The 19,981-nt window shown below is 37.3% G+C and overlaps 1 protein-coding gene across 2 annotated transcripts in view; it reads left to right on the forward strand.

Moving 5' to 3' along the window:
- The window catches only part of LOC5574821, a 125,920-nt gene that overhangs the window by 71,604 nt on the left and 34,335 nt on the right, over positions 1–19,981 (forward strand). The window contains exon 2 of one of the 2 annotated variants that reach the window (XM_021849583.1): positions 17,460–17,861. The gene's annotated coding sequence lies outside the window, so the exon portion shown is untranslated. The remainder of the gene's footprint in view (positions 1–17,459; positions 17,862–19,981) is intronic. The other variant, XM_021849584.1, reaches the window with a different exon arrangement.

The following is a 19,981-nucleotide window of genomic DNA, read 5'->3' on the forward strand; positions in this document are numbered from 1 at the left end:
CAGTGATCCTTTGTGTTATATACTCTCCGAGATCTAGGCAAACACCATTTTTGAAGGATTGTTATTAGGCAATCTTGCAACATGCCCCGCAATTGTACCTTCCAGCCTTTGCGACATTCTGAATACCAGGGTTTCCCTCAGGGTTGCGTCAGGGATTCATTCTATATTCGATTCATCTAAATACACCTTCGAGGCTTCATGACGTCCCTTATGATTCAGGTTCAGTAGAAAAACTACTATAATAGTGTACTTTTTCAAGATGTTTGTGAAGTGGCGTAACTTCGAAGAGAATTGCTTATAAACCACTAACCTGCGAAGCAGACTTCAGTAGGGACATTATGCTACAAAAAAGTATGTTTATTCCTTCTAGCTAACCCTGGTGAAAAATTGAACAATCTCTCAACGCAAGAAACACAATTTAAAGTATTCACAACAACTCGACCAAATTTATAGAATTCAATTCCAAACAAACCACACAAAGTTTGTCGACACACATACCCTCGACCCAATATCCAATTGCTACCTATTCCTTCGCCACCAGCAAAACGCTTATTCGAGCCAAATCGCTTGCGGTTGCCGATGTTTTCAACAATACCAGAGAGTTTCGCCAACAAAATTTCACCTCACAATCCCCTCAACGGTTACGTCTGTGTGTGTCCGCACCGTGATATGTTGTTACCGGAGCAAGTCTCTGGAAAATAAAACTTTAACATAACTCCTTGTGATAGAAAATTTTCCCGTATCGCGGGCGTAGGTGGTTCACAAGGTTAAGAGGCGATACATGTATGGTCAAATCGAAAAAGAAATGGGAAAAACTCCCGTGTGCCCGTGGGACACTTGACAAGGAACAGTAAAACCACAGACAAACGAACATTTTTACATATATTTTTTAATTCTTATTAGTATCATTCTAAACATTACATTCATTCCTTATGTCTAGGTGTTCTGTGTTAGAAAACACTATCATCCTAATTTGGCAAAACTAAATTATGCATTTACAGGTCGGACTCGATTATCCGGAGACTCGATTATCCGGGATTCGATTATCCGGAATTTTAAACTCGATTATCCGGAATTTGTTTTTTGATGTTCTTGTTTTTCATTTTTTATGCATAAATCTAAGATAATTTGATTGTCCGGAATTTTAGACTCGATTATCCGGAATTTGTTTTTTGATGTTCTTGTTTTTCATTTTTTATGCATAAATCTAAGATAATTTGGTATTTCAATATACAACATGAATCGTTTTGCAGTTTAGAACGTATTTAAGAGAGGGGGGTGTAGGGATTATGAGAGGCTAGAAGCAAAATATAGTTGAAACAAAATATGTGCGAGGGCAAACGAACTGTTAAGCAGGTATAGAAAAGCAATGCAATTTAAATCATAGTAGGCAGATATTTTCAAATAAAAAAGGATTCAGTTTGTTGATGTATTTCGAGAAGAATAAATGTGTTTTGATAATGATCGAACAAGTGCGTCAGTTGTTTATTAAAATTCATTTGTAATTTGAAGAAAATCGTTATCGGGAAAGTGTTCTCTAATTCGGAAGGAAGATCGGCTCTATAAGAAGGCTGGTCACTACAGGGGGGTTTGAAAAAGTGTTTGTTTGTGTATGCTGGTCAAAAAAAAAAATCTTGTGAAGACCCCTACTGTTCCTAGAAAAAAATTCTGGCTACACCACCGGATCATATAAATAATATAACGGAAAAAGATAATATTTTTAAGTTCTTTTGTCAAAGATTTAAATTTTTTCTTAGTGATTCGATTATCCGGAGGATTCGATTATCCGGAGTGAAAAAAAAAAACGATACTCCGGATAATCGAGTCCGACCTGTATTAACACTTTGTTAACAACATATAATATTTTATTTGCTGTAGCAGTTCTGAATTTTTACAGGTGAGTTGATTCCACCTGCTTATAAGAAACAAAAAGGCTTAGGATTCATTCCACCTAATTTAACCTACATATATAACGCAACAATCGCGACAATAGAAGTTTGCAACGCTTTTTGTCTAAAATTATTAGTGATGATTTATAAATTACTGTAAGCATTACATTTGTTTGTCTGTGGAATTCCTGTGTGACATACCTGCCTCTATGTGAGTGAAGTTTATATTTGTACAGGGTCATACATCCATCAGCGTCCATCCCTGGTGGCATCCGGTAACAATGTACGTAGATGTTGACGGACCTAAAGCAGCCACAATAGATGCAGAAACTTATCGCAAAGGGTTCTTTGTACCGTTTACTCCCTGATGTCAAAACTGGATTTATAGTGATACTTCATTTGGTATCTCAACAAGCTCCCATTCTCATTTGATTGCGTCACTGGTCATACGCAAGAACCGTTTTAATAATGAAACTCGCTCGGAAGCCATAAATCTTCGTTTAATGAGCCATTTTTTTCAGGTGGATACGACTTTTGTCTGACCTGTGCAAAGTCATATTGTGGCCTTATATGCGCTTGGTGAGCCTCCATGGGCAGCTCTTCCTAAAAGTTATTGTTATTGTTCCGCACATCATCCTTTTGGAACAGTCCCACAGGGTGTCCCATTTTCCCTCGACCATCTCGGATTTTGCCTCCCCCTAAATTAACAGTTTCCCCTTAATATTCAAAGACTTCCGGCAAAGTTACAGCTCAATTCATCCAAATCTCAAGCATCGCAAGGAATTTTTGGAAATTGTGCATATTCATTTAGTCACCCATACTATGGACCAATGCACGAGTTCACTAATTTGACGTTTGAGCGGTGCCGAATTCACTCGTTGCCATGGTTACGTAAATAACTCGGCACCGCTCAAAAGTCAAATAGTGAACTCGTGCACCGGTCCATTGTATGCGAACAGCTTGCATGCAAGAAATTATATTCGTAGTGTGCCGTCATATTTCGAAAGAAAACAAGCGTCATTCAGGTTTGACAGCACCTGGGAGGGAGAAACCAATACAAAATTTCTGTACGTCATAGTGAGCCGAGATTCCGCTGTCACGAACTGTCACTGTGAGCCCAGATCTCAAACATTGGACTAACATGAAAAAGCGCGTAACTAATTAAACACATTTTCGTATTTCTTCAAAAGTGATAAAAATCGAATGAAAATCAATTCATGCACATAACGCAAGTAATGTCACGTTAGCACCATTTAATCTGATTGAACATAAAGCATTGAAAAACACATCGTTCTACTTTTTTCAATGAAAATGAATATTTAGTGCATAGAAAACTGTGGCCCTTTTTTCATGTTTGTCAGGAAAGATCGAAGGTGCACAACAAAAGGAAAATACCGATTTTCTCGAAGCCTGCCTTGATTGTTGTTGGCAAGCTGGAGTTATCTTGCAGTTCAAAATAACGTTGTCTTATATTTCGTGTGTAGTATCGGTGCCTCCCTCCCAGGACAGCACCAATCTAACTGAGTTATGGATTACTGCACGACTAACGGATGGATAAAAGTGATGCGTAACTACCAGGATTGGACAGAGATTTGAAATGTAATATGCTGGATCAAACCCTTTCTGACGCCGTGTGCCGGATGATTTGCATTAAAGCTTGTTATTCGTTATTTGTTTTGTAATTTAAACCTGATTTGCTGCTGAACCGGAATCGCTAAAGAAATTTCTCGCCGATTCCTTGCAGAAATTTTCTACAGCGACCATTGGCGTAGCTAGGAATATTTTTGGAGGGGGCCTAGGGGGGCCTAGAAAATTTCATAGTTTCATGGTTATTTTTAGTTTCATAGTTTTATAGCAGTGATCCTCAGCCCTGTTTTTTTTTCAACCATTTTTATTCCTGATGGAGGATTGTTTTCGTAATAGTTTTGTTTGATGTTCATCATATCTTTGGGAGTAGAACAGTTTTCCGAAGAAAAATTTTGCGGAACTTTTCAGATTTAAGAGATACAGACATCACGTCCGGCCCGCGGACCGCACTTTGGTGACCACGGATTTATAGTATCCATAGCAAAAAATAGTTTTAACAGATTTGTATTGATTTTAATTATTTGTTATTCTGTCTCATTTCACGGCACATTAGTGATGTTTGTAAATTTCAATGTTCGCTACGAAAAAGATTCATTTTTTTTTTGTAATCCAGTCAAAATTTCTTAAATAATTTTAACAAAAAATCACAAGAAATGTCCTTTGTTATTCTTCCACGAAATTTTTGAAATTCAAACATGTGTTTTGAAGAGATTCCTCTGAAAATTCCTACGGAATTTTCTTCAGGAATTATTTTTTGTAATTTTCAGTGTTTTCTCCAAGAACTCATTTACCAGTTCTCACTGTTTTTGTCTTGGGATTCCCACGACTTTCTGATCTTACCAGAAAATGTCTCGAAGAATCTCTTTCGAATAGTTTAAAAAATATATTGAAGAACTCTGCCAGATAATGCATTACAAATTATTTTAATTATTTCTCCTGGAAGGTTCTCTACGTACTTATAACATATAAGTTCCAATATTTCGTTTAAAGCATCCTTTTTGGAATTATTGAGGATTTCTCCAAAAAAAGCTCTAGGAGTTTCACCATAAATGTCTTTAAGATCATCAAGCAAGGATTAATTCCACGGATTCCTAAGAAAGTTTGCAACAAGTTTTTTCAGCTTTGCTTTTGAAGTTCGTCCTAAAGTTCCTCTACAAGATTGTTTGATAAAATCTTAGCAAAAAATATCCAAACTTCTTGCAAAAAAACTAAATAACTCTTCCAGGTTTCATCGTAATATCTCACAAGAAATTAAAAATAATTCAATTGTAAAAATACTAATCTTGATTTCTCATAGAAGCTCTCCGCAGATCTATCTGTGTTTTTTCACAAAATATTATTTTTAGATTCCTCTAAAATAAAGGAACAACATCTCGTTTTTCTTCAAAACGCTTTCAAAAATATGTTTTATTTGTTTAAAAATGCCTAACTATGAAATGTTTGAAGAAATCTAAAATTCCTGTAAATGCCCTAGCGTTCAACCGTTATTTCAAAACTCTTCCGCGAAATTACTCAAAGATTTCTCGAGTAATTTGTTCAGGTATTTCATAGAGAATTATATCACTGTTTCCCTAAGATTCTTCCAAAAAATTAATCAGAGTATAATCTAAGTATTCTCCAGAGATATGTTTTTCTTCAAACGGCACTCACGATTCTTTTGGGACTTTTTTTTGAATATTTTTTTCACCAGATTAACTAAGATTTTGCAATTCATTTTTAAACTTCTCAAAAAAATTCTTCATAAATTCCAAGAAATATTCTTACTAGTTCTAAAAATAACTTTCAGGTTCTAAAAATAACTTCATTTTTTTACAAATGGTAATCTCAGGATTCTTCCATAAAAAAAAAACTAAAAAAATTATCATCTTCTTAACTACTTCAGGAATATTTCAATATTTTTAGTGATTGCTTTACAAATTCCTATACCAATCGCTGCATATCAGATTTCTAGAACACATAGAACGGGTTGGAAGAAGTTTGTTGGTATTTTTTTGAATAATTCTTCACAAGAATTCGGAAACAATACTTATTTCCTGTCTTAATATTCAAGAATTAATCCATAGAATTTCTGAAACTTGTTGACAATGTTTCTCACAGAAAAGCTTAAGTGGTACTTGTAGAATTTACTACAAAAAAAATCTTGTTCTTTTTCTTCGTTTTTTTATTATTAGAATATTATTGGTGTTGAAACGGATGGAATTTTTAGTGAAAATATTTGTAATTAAAATCTTAGATAATATATTGTATGAACTCCGAAGAAATTCCAAACAAACTTTTTTGAAAAGTTTAATTTTGATTATTTTGTAGTACTGTAGTACTGTTTGGAGTATGGAAAATGTTCCATGCGAAGGAAGGTGAAACAACAAAATGTTGAAGTCAGATAATTAAAACCTCTCTAATAAATTTCCAAATACCCTAAACGGTGTATCTTTGATGATGCGGGTAACATTGATAGTGAGGGACTCACAACATACTAAACGAAATAACATAATTTATGTTAATCAGTTAAATATGCGAAAGTAAAGAGTATTAGTATGATACTTCATGTCAGGGCTATTTTCATTGGAAGCGATAGCATTTGAGTTTTTATATTCTAATATTAAAAATCAATGAGATTTTTGCATTTTTGAAATCCTTACAAACATTTTGATAAGATTTTAAATAATTCGTTGCATATCCCTGACAGCCCAGTTATAGTAGATCATGAATCCGGTCTCAAATCTCATATCGAACATCATTTAATCATTTCTGTTATTTTATAAACAAATTGGAACCCACGTTCTCCATTAACATTCTCCAATCAAATTCTAACTGAAATGATGCTGAACAGCAGTTAGGTTGGCGATTTTCATGTGTACACACCCATTATCAAAAAGTTACCACAAAACCGAAAATAGACTTTCAATTATATGAAAAATTATTGATCGATTCAACATGAATCGTCATGCAATCTTTCAACTGCAATCGATAACTGAGATACCAGTACTTGTTTTTAAAATATTAGATAAATATATTTCAAAACTAATGCAGAAATATTTAGATTTTCTTACAAATTTCTTAAGAAGGTCCATCAGAATCTTCTTTGGAAATTTTCCTTAAAATTTATCTTTCTTTGACTTAAGGTTTTCTAGAATTCTGCCAGAAAGCCTCTAAAAATTCCGCCCTTGTATCGCACAAAATTCAAACCAAGAATATGGATTCTGCCAATAATTGATAACATTGTTTCTAAGAAGTTTTTTAAAGAAGACCAATATATGTATCTATGAATATCTTAATAAATCTTTTCCTTCTTCCCAGTTATTTTGCTATATTTTTCTCTACAGATTACTTTACCCCTATGCTAATTTTGAAAGTGAAAATTCTCCTGGAGGTTTTCAGCAAATTTCCTCTGATGATTCTATAGCAAGAGGCGTTTCAAAAACAATTTTCTTTCCTATTTTTAAAGCAAAATTCCTTGAAAAAAAGGTTTTTATGCAATTTTTGATGTTTTTGGAAATATTTCTTAAGGACTTTTATTGAACTTCGCGGAAAAAATTGTAATATTTTTTCTTTTGAAAAACTATCCAAAAAATGTCTAATAGAACTTTCAGCGAAATATCTTAGTATTAGATTTAATAGAATCAGTGATTTTTGGAGGAATGGCGAGGAAAAACTGAACTTTTGAAAGATTAAGTAACTCTTTTTTAGGTAAATCCGGGAACATTGTCCGGAACCAATTTGCTAATAAAAAGTAGACAAAGAAGGAATGAACGTCTTCCAGAAGGAATGAAAAAGTATGAAAAAGTCCCACAATTTTAATTGACTAATTTCCAAGAGATTTGCAAAAATTTGTAGCCAACCTTCAATGTTACTTGAGGAATTTGATTATACTAAATCGAATTTTTTTTTTTGAAAAATGTTGCTACAAATCTGTAAAAAAAATGAATCAACATCATAGAGAGAATTTATTGCTGAAATAAACACTCTGATTGATTTAGTTACATTTTTTCACACCAAGTTTAAGTTCTACCATTCATCTGAAGACAACTAACTTGAAAGTTGAGCCTGATTTTTCGACAAAAATTTCTGCTATAAAACTAGAAATTAGTAATTTTGTCTATTTTTTCGAAAATTTTTGAGACATTATACGAGTTGAAATTAATGTATGGATTATTTAAGTGAATTCTCATAAGAAAAATCATCATCGCCGGACATCTCGAGCAGGTTATCCTCCAAAAACATTAGAAAGCAAAATACAGTTAAAAACAAGTTTTGAGAATCAAACTTCCAGGATATTGACGCTATTTTGTACCACGGTAGTTTTTGGAACGAAGATGTCGAAAACTTGCGTATATCGCCTACACCAAGAAGCTAGTCTCAACAGTAACCAATCGATCGTCAGCCGGACGATTAAGCTTTCGGTTGTCGCGCGGTACACCGAAGTCAGCACCACCACGCTGATGCTGTGTATGACAAGCGAGGTTTTCTCACTATAGTTGTGCAACGTAAAATAACGTAATTAGTGAAGAGATTTTTGTCAATAACAAGTGTCATGGACATTGTGTCAGAAAGTGGTAAATTGTTTTTGTTTTTCAATATTTATTATCATCAAAAATTCTGGGGGGGCCTGGATGAGTCTGGAGGGGGCCAGGCCCCCCTGGCCCCCCCTGTTCCTACGCCAATGACAGCGACTCCCGTTTGAACTGACAGTTCTTTTCAACTGCGTAATGCGATCAGAAAAAAACGCTTCCTTGATCGATTCCTTGCAGGAATTTCCCATGCATCAAGATAGGCAAAGAAATTACTTGTCAGCAGCGAATCACTCTTTATACTGTATGAAATTTGGAATAATAAACATTACTTTTGCAGAAGCATTAGCGTCGTGGTTCAAATTATTATTGGATATTGGATCTGTATGAATCTTAATAGTCAGTCAGTCTGTGCCTGCATTTTAATCTGCTTAAAAATAAGCAGGATCGGTTAAGAAAGTTTAATGTACATCAAGGGGGTGGTCACTCTACACAGTGTGCCTAGCACAACTTAGGCACATCTCGGCACACTGACTGGCTCTATTTTCTGTAATGGGTTGCTATAAAAATACAATGAACTGAAATTTCATTCTCAGCAATCCTTGATAATTTTCAGTTGTTTGCGTTCTGTCAGCTGATGGAAAAACTAATATGGGCCACAGCAGAACACGCACTGTTTTTATGTTAATTTCCCACTCAACAATTTATTTTTATTTTAGATCGAAGCTCTGGAACTCATACCAAATTTCTTAAGCGGGAAAATGGCTTAAACAATGAGAGGGATTTGAAAATTGTTCGGATCGATGAAGTTCTCAATTCAGGTGGTTAAACGTAGACACGTTCTCTTCGATGAGAGAGAGGGTTCGGTTGTTAAGTGCCCAACACATAACAAGGATGTGGCTACCCAGGCTTAATCCCCGGCAGAATTAGCTACAGTGTTGAAGGACACTAAACTAAGCTTGGTATAAGTGTTTAAAAGTTTACACATTTTATGAAATTTTAAGTGCCCGAGGGAGGAACCAGAATAATCATATTTATTAGCTCATATTGAAGGTATTTTTCTATAAGTTTGGTTCTTGGTTGCCACATTATAGCCGATTCCGGGAAACAACTGTATTTTAAAATTTGCCCCTCGTAGGCAGGGCAAAATGATAACATTAGCAAAATTTAAGTCTAGGGATGATTACAAACTACCATCAATTGTATTTCGAAATTGCTAGGCCCTCCCCCATCTGTCTCGTTTTTTCCAATGCCTAGCACTCCCATGCTTTTGTGAATCCCCACTTCTTTTCCAAATGATTAACGTATTTTTTTAATTTTTTCCCAGTTCGGCAAAATTCTCGCATAACTTCTGATCTCGCTTTAAAAGCCATTGGTAACCATGTGTGTAGCTCGTCGTTTCTGAGCATTTGAATGGATTTTCATGTCATTTAACAACGCTATGGGGAAGAAAGGATCAATATCTACCTGCCCGTGATGTTGGTTTGGATGCTTATTCTTTCATTTGCTCAGAAACAACGAGCTACGCACGTGGTTACCAATGGCTTTTAGGGCGTTATCTCAGAGTATGCGAGAATTGGATTTCCATGGTCTCCGTGCACCAAAAATGTTTTGAATTTGAAAGGGCACGTCCAAAACAAATAATCGGCCTCTGCACTGTTTTGATTTTGTATGGGATTTTGACGTTTACTGGCCTTGTTGTTTACTATTTTCACAGAGGAGTGAGAGAGAGAGAAAGATTTTTGTGCAGAGCCCCATTGGTTGGCTTTTTTCATATTATGAGCCTCTGCATGCTATAAAACGTTTGACTTTTACTGTGCGCCCTGTTTTTAAAACGCCCGTGAGAGAGAGCGAGACAGCACCAACACACGGCGCACAGTAAAAGTCAATAGAACAAAAGAATTTATAGCGCGTACAGAGGCTCATTCCTGTTGACAACAAATGTATGGAATGCTATGATTGCTACAATAAATTTCAGTTCAGGGTCTTTTTATAGCTCCTGGGTTTATGGTGAAATTTCTCATCTGGGCACATCGGCACACCTAAAGGCACAGCAGAAAAAACGTTGGCGCAAATTGATGCGCCGGCTTTGTGCGGAGTGACCACCCCCTTGATGTACATTTTGATTTTGGAAGCTTTGATGAGGAGAAGATTTGAAACATATTTTACTACTCGATTCAGTAAGTTTTACTATTGTTTAAATTTGTTGTGTCTGTTTCAACAAGAATGTTGTTGTAAATTTATGTGATGCAAAATGCATGCAAAGTATGTTCTAATATCGCTCAAATACCGAGTTGAGCGAATTTGACTAAGCACACTAAAACACACCATGGGCTGATGTTAGTGGGTGGCCGTTGGTACGGCATTCCCACACTCTCTGACCAATCTTCTCTGGGGTCTGATTGCAGATTTCTCCCTTGTGAAAAAAGGAACTTTTAAGGATGGAAACACTAAAGCCATTCAAATATTACGCCGTGGTGTTCTCATTCACAAAAAAGACAGGAGCCATGACACAAGTGATGGCGAATCTTCCAGACGGATTGTGAGAATTAAATAAGAGAAAAAAATTCAGCTATGCTAATGGCACAACCATGGCAGAATTCGTTGACTCCAGCGCTGCTTACAACTACTGTCATAATCTGTTGATATTCGTTTGCGTTTCAAAAATCACCGCTCACTATGAAAAAAAAATTCTTGCTTGCTAGTTGATTCCATACAATCCCATGGGCGATTTAATAGATATGCGTAATTTTGAAAAACCCCTTGCGATGCTTGAGGTTTTGTTCAAATGAGCTGAAATTTTGCAGGAACACTTTGAATATCAAAAGCAATCCGTTAATTTAGGGGGAGGCAAAATCCGAGATGGTCGGGGAAAAATGGGACACCCTAGTGTATATTCGAGAGCAAAAGTTCTTACGAGTAGTTTTTTTCTTTATAAAATGTTTCATAAACTCAAAATTCTGAATTCTTAGTGATTTCGTCGAGTGTGAAAAAAGCTACTACCGAATGCGTCAATCTACCTAGTGTTACGTCCCTATTCGGACAGAGCCTGCTTCTTATGAGCACTTCCACAGAGATTTTCTTTCCAGTAGTTTCTTGTACTGAAAAGATTCTCGACCAGCGGTTGAACCCTAAGCTTGATCTTGCTGAATAGCAGCAAGTTTCACGCTATGGCTATATGAATATGACCAATAATAATAATAATAATTATAATGGTAGTGATAGTGATGATCGAACTAATTCCATAATTATGATACTGCAGGCTGAAGCTAGAAAGTCGTTATTACTTGAAGGGACATTTTATTGATTCTCGTTTCCACACACCTGGGAAAGTAGGTATTGAATACTAAACCATGAAACTTACCTGCTAGGCTGCAGTCATCTATCACACCATTGCATTACCGGGCGTATTGTAGAGCTCCATCTTCATCGATCTTGCACGATAATTACCCAGTTAGCATAGCATAGCATAGACTGACTGCACATGTCAATGGGTGCTACTCCGTGATTGATCGGAACTGGTAAGAATTGCACTACGATCCAAATGAATAAGGGATGGGAGTTTCCGCTTACTCTCGAAGTGCAATTTTAGCAGATCTAATATTATTGATCAATAACGGCGCCGGCCAAGTCCTTACAGTCAGTTGGGATGGGGAAGGAATGTTAGGGTGTAATGATTGTTGCTTCTAGAGACCGAGAATACCTCTGCATCTCCACAATCACCACGGGAAGGGTGTTTACTAGTGAGGGAGGAAAAGATCTGGGAGTTTTGTATTTTTGTCTAGAGAAGTTTTTGGAAAACATACGTCAACATCTACAATGTCGAACAATTCAAAAGACGTTTTAATTAATGACGAAAACTGAAAATTACATGCATATATTTTAAATTATATGAAACAGGAATAATGCCGACACTTGTAGTGACGAACCATACATAGTTTGTTTGAAAATTACATATGAGTATTACTGTGCATTTTGTCTCGATATGGTAGAAGTTTTAGAAAATACGTCAACATTCACAATGTCGAACAATTCAAAAGATAATTTTTAATAATGTCAAAAAGAGAAAAATATATGTATATTGAAATTGTATAAGAAAAAAGCATAATGCCGACACATCTAGTGACGAACCATACAAAGTTTGTTTTAATCTATATAAATAAAAATGGAATGGTGTTTGTATGTCACGAAATGGCTCACGAACGGGGCAACGGATTTGGATGATTCTTTTTCCATTTTGTTCGTCAAGGGTTCCGACGTGTTTGTGTGTATAAAAGTTCCAGGATGTTCACCGGGAAAGTAGGAAAAACGGGACTGTCATTTTGTATGGGACGATTCGTAGCGGTTTTCAACAGCCTACTTGATGGCAAGACGAAGTTTGCCGGGACTACTAGTATTACATAAAAGTTACGCTTTCAAGAAAAAATGTGTTATCATAAACATGAAACGAACTCACCAGTTGGTAATCCATTCTCGACTGAACAAAAAACTGACACTGACAGCAAAACTTCTTGGCGTCCCGAAAACAAACCGTCTTGCTTGGGCCTTCCCAAATACCTACCCAGCAAGACGCTCCAAAACAGGGAAAAAAATTCTCCGACGACGAAAACACGCGCGAAATCGTGAGCAAAATCTATCGGACGACGCATAACCGAACTGTCATGCTTGGGCTTCACGAAGCACTATCCAGCTAGACGCTCCAAAACAGGGGAAAAAAAATTCTCCGGTAACGAAAACACGCGTGAAATCGTCAGCAAAATCTATCGGACGCTCTCTTGCACGATAATTACCCAGTTGTCCCGAAAGTTGTGCTGGCGATACTGTGCATCTATCCCATGCGTTGACAAGCGGTGGACAGCAGAGCGCTTCGACGCTGGCTAACTGCGCTCGTATTCTAGCTAAAACGAGATAATGATCCGAGTCAATATTAGGATCACGAAAGACCCTAACATCAATGACATCTGAGAAATTAACACGTGATCTTCTTGGGAGCAGGCATTGTCACTCGGGTGTCGCCATGTATATTTGCGAAAAGACTTACGAGTGAAGTATTTACTACTTATTATATTAGGTCAGATACAGAGCGTGTCAACCAAATTAAGGTCCTGGGACCTGGATACTCCTCTAAGCAACACATCTCGTTCGTCGTCGACAAAGCCTCCAAAATACTGGGCTTTATCTTTAGAGTTCAAAAAAATCTCAGATATCCAGGGTAATTCGCCAATTGTTGAACGACAAAAATGCTCGCTAATTGGTGAACACGCCATAAGCAATACATAGACTGTTCAACAATAGGCGAGGTTTTTAGCCGTCCGACAATAGGAAAATCGCCCTATTGTTCTTACTTACTTTACTTTTCATGGTGCTACGTCTTTCAAGACCTGTGTCACAATGTTACGCCAACCAACTCGGTCCATGGCTGTTTGCCTCCAATTTCTCGATCGTCCCATACTTCCAAGATTCTGCCCCACTCGATCAACCCACCTAGCTCACTGCACCCATCTTCGTCTTTTACCGGCTGAATTAGAGATGAGGGATTGTTTTCCGGCATTCTCACAACGTGTCCCGCCCATCATACCCTTCAAGTTTTAATGACTTTCTTAATACTGGGTTCACCGTAGAGATACGTAAGCTCGTGGTCCTAGCGCTTGCATGTCCTCTTAAAGCGTTGTGCACGTCTCATGCCCGTAGAGGACTACCGGTCTTATCAGCGTTTTCTGCATGGTACACTTAGTACACTTAGTTTCTCTGCTGTAGTTGTTGCACGACCTCTTCATCACCTCTAACTCATCTCCGTTGATCATCACACGTCTGCCAATGTGAACTCTATTAAGCTCGGTTCCTCCAAGCAGTAGATTCGACGTATTCACCTTCAATCCAAACCTTTCTGCCTCACGTTTCGGCCTATTCTGCTGCTCAGCAATCACCTGGAAGGTTCTTCTGAACTGGCTGGATTTATTGATTTTCGTACCCCGTATGTTGAAGACCACTTATTTCATAACCCCTTTAAGCGTAATATTGAACAGGGGGCAGGAAAGACCATCGCCTTGTCGAAGTTCTTTTCCTATTTCAAACGTGTCCAATAGCGCACCCGATATTTCACATAGCACTGTACGCTATCCATTGTTGCCTTGATCAGTCTAGTCAGTTTCCCGGCAAAATCATACTCGTCCATCATTTTCCAAACATCTTTACGGTCGATAGGCCGCTCTGAAATCGATGGATAGGTGTTGGGTAAGAACTTGATATTCGCAGACACTTTTGGATCAGCGACATCTGAAGGATATGCCGCAACAAAAAAGTATGTCCGTTGTCGCTCACCCGTCCACGAAACCGACTTGATTAGTGTTGGATATAGGATCCACCGCTCGTAATTCATCTTCTACGTTCACGCATATATTCCATAGTTTATGCTGCAATACGCGTGAGTTTATGCGAAGTTACCATGTTCCATGACCCGACCAGCCATTCGTTGTGTTTATTGATTATCGGGTAGGTTACCGTAAAACACCGTTGGTTCTATTTTTGCTTTTCCTGATTGGTGAAGTCAACATTTAACGATCAACGCTCCGTCATCGTAATCATCGTCATCATTGAAACTTGAAAAGCAGTTTTTCTGTTCAAAACTAAAAATTATTCGATGAAAATGTGTGCACTGTATTTCGGTTGGAGAATAGAATACAGTGAACACATTTTCCTGTACATTTTCTTGATTTTGAACGAAAAAACTGCTTTTGAAAATTCCAAAATCAATGACGGATCCTGCCCCCTTAAAAGTAGCTTCTAACGTGTCAAAGGTTCGACTCTAAATATTAATGACAAAAAATCAATTCCGTACTTTTAAATAATTATACGAACACAATATGAATTATACATAACTTTGCCTAGCATATCTCGCGTTCGAGCTCTATATTCCCAAGAGATCCGTTTGTCATAAATCAATTTCAATTATTTCCCTCGCTGCTACACCACACAAAGCTAACCAAGTATCACGCTGAAAATGAGATTAATTTTGACTTCCGGATTGAAAACGACAGATAGCGAAAGCCTAGCGCAAAGCCATCCTGAAACTTTAAGTTATATACCCAAAGTAAAATGTCAGCTTAAAGCCAACCTATTCTTTTTGGTGGATTGTGTGATACAGCTTAGCATGAGTCTTCTTCAAGAAGAAGACAATTCAATTTTGGAGGATGAAACCAAAACGAGCCCACTGAGACTATTAAATGTGTATCCTTGTTTATTACGAAATCCGCAACTGCCAATTCTCTATCGACGAAGCGTTGATCCGATAGAATTGTGAAATGGCGTATAAGCAATATTGAAGTGAAAAATATGATATGCTTTTCGTAAGAAATAGCTTTTCGAAATCATTGTAATGAAAACAAATATCAATTGAGCATTATGCAATTTTTCTTTGACAATTACTCCTTGTTCTAATGAAGAATCCTTACCTAACATATTTATCCAATAGTTCAAAATGATAAATTGATAGATTCTTGTAAGTTGATTTCTTATTCGATGAGATTAAAAGCTATACTCAGAGTTTTCGAATATTTAGATATTCTTTTTATATTATAATATAATTATTTCAAAGTCTCTAGAATGGCAATGAGGGGCCCATGAATAAATGAAGTGGAAATCATAGTTGATTGCAATACAGCTGTTTCAGACATGATGAAATAAATAAACAACATAGATGAACCTAACTCTTTTCATCAAAATCAAAAAAGGATATGGTGGAACCCAAAATGTGACTCCTTAATTTGAGGGTAATAACAACAAACAAACTACATTATACAGTTAGTAACGATGATAAAACTCCAGAAACTCACGTCGGGGACAATCTCCGAAAAATTCATCACACGTTTCATGATCCGAGTGCCCATTTTGGTGTACCAACTCGCCGAAGTCGCCATCCATTTCTCAAAAAGTAATTTGCAAGTGTCCCAATTACGCCTCCTTTAGCGAAGAACGTGAGCAGAACCCTTTTTCGGTGTATATTTTCTTCGCACACTTCTATGCTTGGACCATTTTCATTCACATGTGCATTATTAGGGTGGTTTTAAATGTGAAACAAGTTTCAAAATTAAATTTTTCAAACCTTTTTTGCAATCCTTAAAAAATAAAGTTCCGTCAAATTTTAATCCATTTTGGTGACAATTCCACCCCTAATTGACATTAAAGGTGTATATGAAAATTTTTATGAAGAAACTAAAAACCTAATTCTAAAACCAAGTTCATGCTGCTACATCGCCTTTGGGTTGAAGGAGCCTAAGAGTATCGTAATTAAGATTGGATTTACAAACTTTCTTGTAATTTGAACCACCCTATCAACGACCACGAGCAACTTCCATTTCGTTTCCACAAAGAAAACTTTCTTCTGCTTGAGAATTGCCACCAAAGGAATGGCACATTGGGGTGAATGTTTCATGACAAAGAAGGAACACACTGTCCTCAGACCATATTTTGGCATTTCCGTGTCCTAAACCGTGCTGTCTGGATGGGTTAAACATCGTGAAACAAAGACCAAGTGATGAAATCAGCAATTCCGGTGTCAGGCAGGTATTATCTCATGAATATTCCCACAAAGTGGGTGGTAGTTTGGTATGGAGGAAAAGACCAGAGGCAGACAATAAAAGCTAGCTGTACGGCACAGAGATGTCGAAGAAAATGTTTGAAGTGATGCTTGTGATCAAATAAAGCGTGTCATGTGATAGGACAAAAAATAGCACTGGACTTTAAGCTGTGTCGTGTTCGTTTGTTATGGGGAAATAAATTGTCATTCTTTCCAGATCAAATCGATTAATATGAATCCGTTCAAGAAATAAAGGTGCAGTTCAAAGACCCCAAAAGCTCTCAGGTCGACCTCTTTCAACGTCCAAGGTTTTCCCCAAAGTATAGTCAAATTTCAAGATTACCGCCGAAAGCCCCCAAATATAGGTAATTTACAAAGAAATGACAAACATTTGACTGAAATTCAATTCTTCTAACAAAATGAACAAAAATTTGTTTTGGCGACATAGTTTATGTTTTTTTTACAAACTTTCAGGTTGAAGCCATGTTCAAATCCTTGTTTGAAACGAAAAGTTTAAGGAGGTCTGTCAACGCGCCACTGTAATTTCACATTATTTGTATAGAAAAATGAATTGCCAATGAAAACACCATGTCCTCTTATGATGGGCTTGTGATTCATGGCTTGAATGGAGTAGTAATTACCTATTTTGAAATTTCCAAATCGTGCAAAAAAGGAAATCCACTTATGTTTAAAACGTTGATACACAGATATTGCTACAAGGACAATAAAAAGTTCATCACTCAGCTTTTCACCCACCATCAATATCAATCATATCTCCCGCACTGTGTCCCATTACGTGTCACCAAACCCATTTCAATTTCATCCTCCGAAAACATTTATATGACACAGTACCGTGCTTTTGTAACAAAATCTCTTTCTCCCTTCCTCTACCGATTTCAGGATGTACCCTAGCTGGCCATCATTCATCATCAGGAAAGCCGCTGTGTGTAGTCTGCTCGACTCGAGTTTACCGGTAAACTCAGCTTTCCAGCGCCCGGTCCTTCATTCAACCGTCAAATTCAATTTCATGATCACTGAATCTTGGTACCACGCGAGCGAGCCCGTAGTCCCGTAGTTGACCGGACACTGTGAGAAAAACTGTGATGTGATGCGTGAAATCTCGTTGGAATCCGCTCCGAAGGATTATAACGCGTGAACGAAAGCATACAGGAATGCCGATCCAGCTGGAAGTTTATTGATGACTGGAATTGACCTAACTAGACTCCGGGGTCCGCTTGCTGGGTGGAAGCTCAAAAATGACGGTGAAAACGTTGTCTTCAAGCTGAAGCGTATGTGTCCACAGTGAGAACAAATTTAGTGTGAAAATGAAGTTCTGTTGGTTCACAGGGCTGGTAGCGACTGATTTTATAAAAAGTAGAATAGTTGGAGACCAAATGGCTGAAAATAAACAAGCAGGAAAATTAAAGGCATCAAAAATTGACCGAGCTGAAATCAAAAAAACGAAATAAAATTTAACTGGAAGCATGAGATTTCAGAAGCTTCCACAGAGAATCGGACCAGACATACAGAGAATCCGACTTTAAGAATATTTCTAAGAATATTTTTGGGAATTCTTTGTGACAAGTATTACTATTCGTATTTCTATCAAAGCTGGAAATCGTTAATGTAAATAGCGTCGTAAGACTTTTACCTACACGGAGAAAACGGAAAACCCATATTTGACTATTTTTTAACTTATTTTTAAGTCATTTTTCTCTCCCTATTTCAATCGCTCCCTCTATTGTTGTTGTCAGAGAGTGAAGATAAAAACAACCCAAAACCCGAACCTTTGTGCGTTACCTTAAATTTGAGTAAGTGGCATAGTACTGGAAGGAAAGTTATTTGATCTGCCGGTTGAGTGAAAAGAACTTAGCTTCTCAAATTGATTGGAATGAACTCACTTTAGTGTACTTCATTTTCTCCGTGTAGATGCTCCCCTCACTATCATCGGACGGCGAGACAATGACGGAGATTTTTTTGTAATTCTTTTTCATTTCTCCGTCACTACGGCTTGTGACGAAATCTTTAACTTGATTATTTTTAGTTTATTATCTGGTATAATTGTTATTTATATCCTTGGAATCGTGGAAGGTTATCCACTTAACTTATCAAACACATTTACTTCCGAAATTCTCCAAAATGAGGTGGAAATTTAAATAGCAAAATAACATTAAAATTGCTCTCGTGAAAGCTCCGTCATAGCGACGTGACGAAGTGAGCACATGCAGGCTTTATTCTGCTCATCTTGATCTGATAGATGAAGCGATCTCGTACGCTCACAACAATTATGAATCAGCATTCGCTGTTGGTTGAATAATCCGTGGCTGAGAGAGTGGAGAGAAACGTTGGCTCTATCCAAACGCACATCTTCAATTTGACAGCTCTAGCTTACTGCGAGGCTCTGCAAACACATCATCATTGCTTTTGGGATGAACTGAGGTTGGTTTCTCCGTCAACACAAGAGCATGATTTCGCTGTCCTCTTTGCCCTTTTGGGCAAAGAGCTACAAAGAGACAACGAAGAGCTGTCTGGAAATGCTCTTCCCCGAACTGAGAAATGGGCAAACATGCTCTCCTCCTAACTGAGAAAGGGAAAAAATAATCTCCTTCTCTTTTAAGCACTGAGGTTGTCAAAACAAGCTCTTCCCCACTGTGGGAATGAATATAACAAAACACAAACGTGTGAACTCTTCATCCCGCAGAGCTCGTACGCTCACTTTGTGTGTGGGTAAAATCGCTTCTCTTTTGTAGTTGATCATTAAAAGGGGGAGAAAGAGGAAAAGTCAAGAGCAAGGAAGAAGCCTGGCACATGAAATATATTTTCGTCTAGTGACAGTGAGAAGGCTCGTTTCATCAGTGTCGCAAGTCGGTCATGATACTTCACTTCCATGATTTCTGTACGTCATTTAGTGATTTCTCATGGATTAACAAATTCCTCCAAGAATTTACCTACAAATACCTTCAAGAATTTAATATGGATTTTTTTCTATGAATATAGGTACTCAAAGATTTTTTTCCTAAATTCTTTCAAATATCCTTCTAGAAGTTTCACAAAAAAATTCTAAGAGTGTTATAAATGTGTACATTGATTCTCCTATCGATTTCCCTAGAATTTCGTCCCAGATGTTTGTTCATGACATCTTCGAGAATTCAACTTATAATCTTTCGATGTGCCGCCATGGGTTAGTAAGGATCTCTTCAAAATATTTTTTAAGGGTTTCCTTAAGATTTAAACCAGGAATTTCTCCCGAGTAATAACACCAGAACCATGGGCCTAGATATCCATAGCGGTGAACATAGCGCAACTAATCAGGAAGACCAAGCTGAGGCCTGATTGTCGTTGGTTCGAATCCCGCCCGTCAACGATCTTTTCGGGTGGGAAATTTCTCAACTTTTCAGGGCGTTGAAATGACGTGCTTGCCA

This window comes from Aedes aegypti, chromosome 3 (genome assembly GCF_002204515.2).
Source record: "Aedes aegypti strain LVP_AGWG chromosome 3, AaegL5.0 Primary Assembly, whole genome shotgun sequence".
Lineage (NCBI taxonomy): Eukaryota > Metazoa > Arthropoda > Insecta > Diptera > Culicidae > Aedes > Aedes aegypti.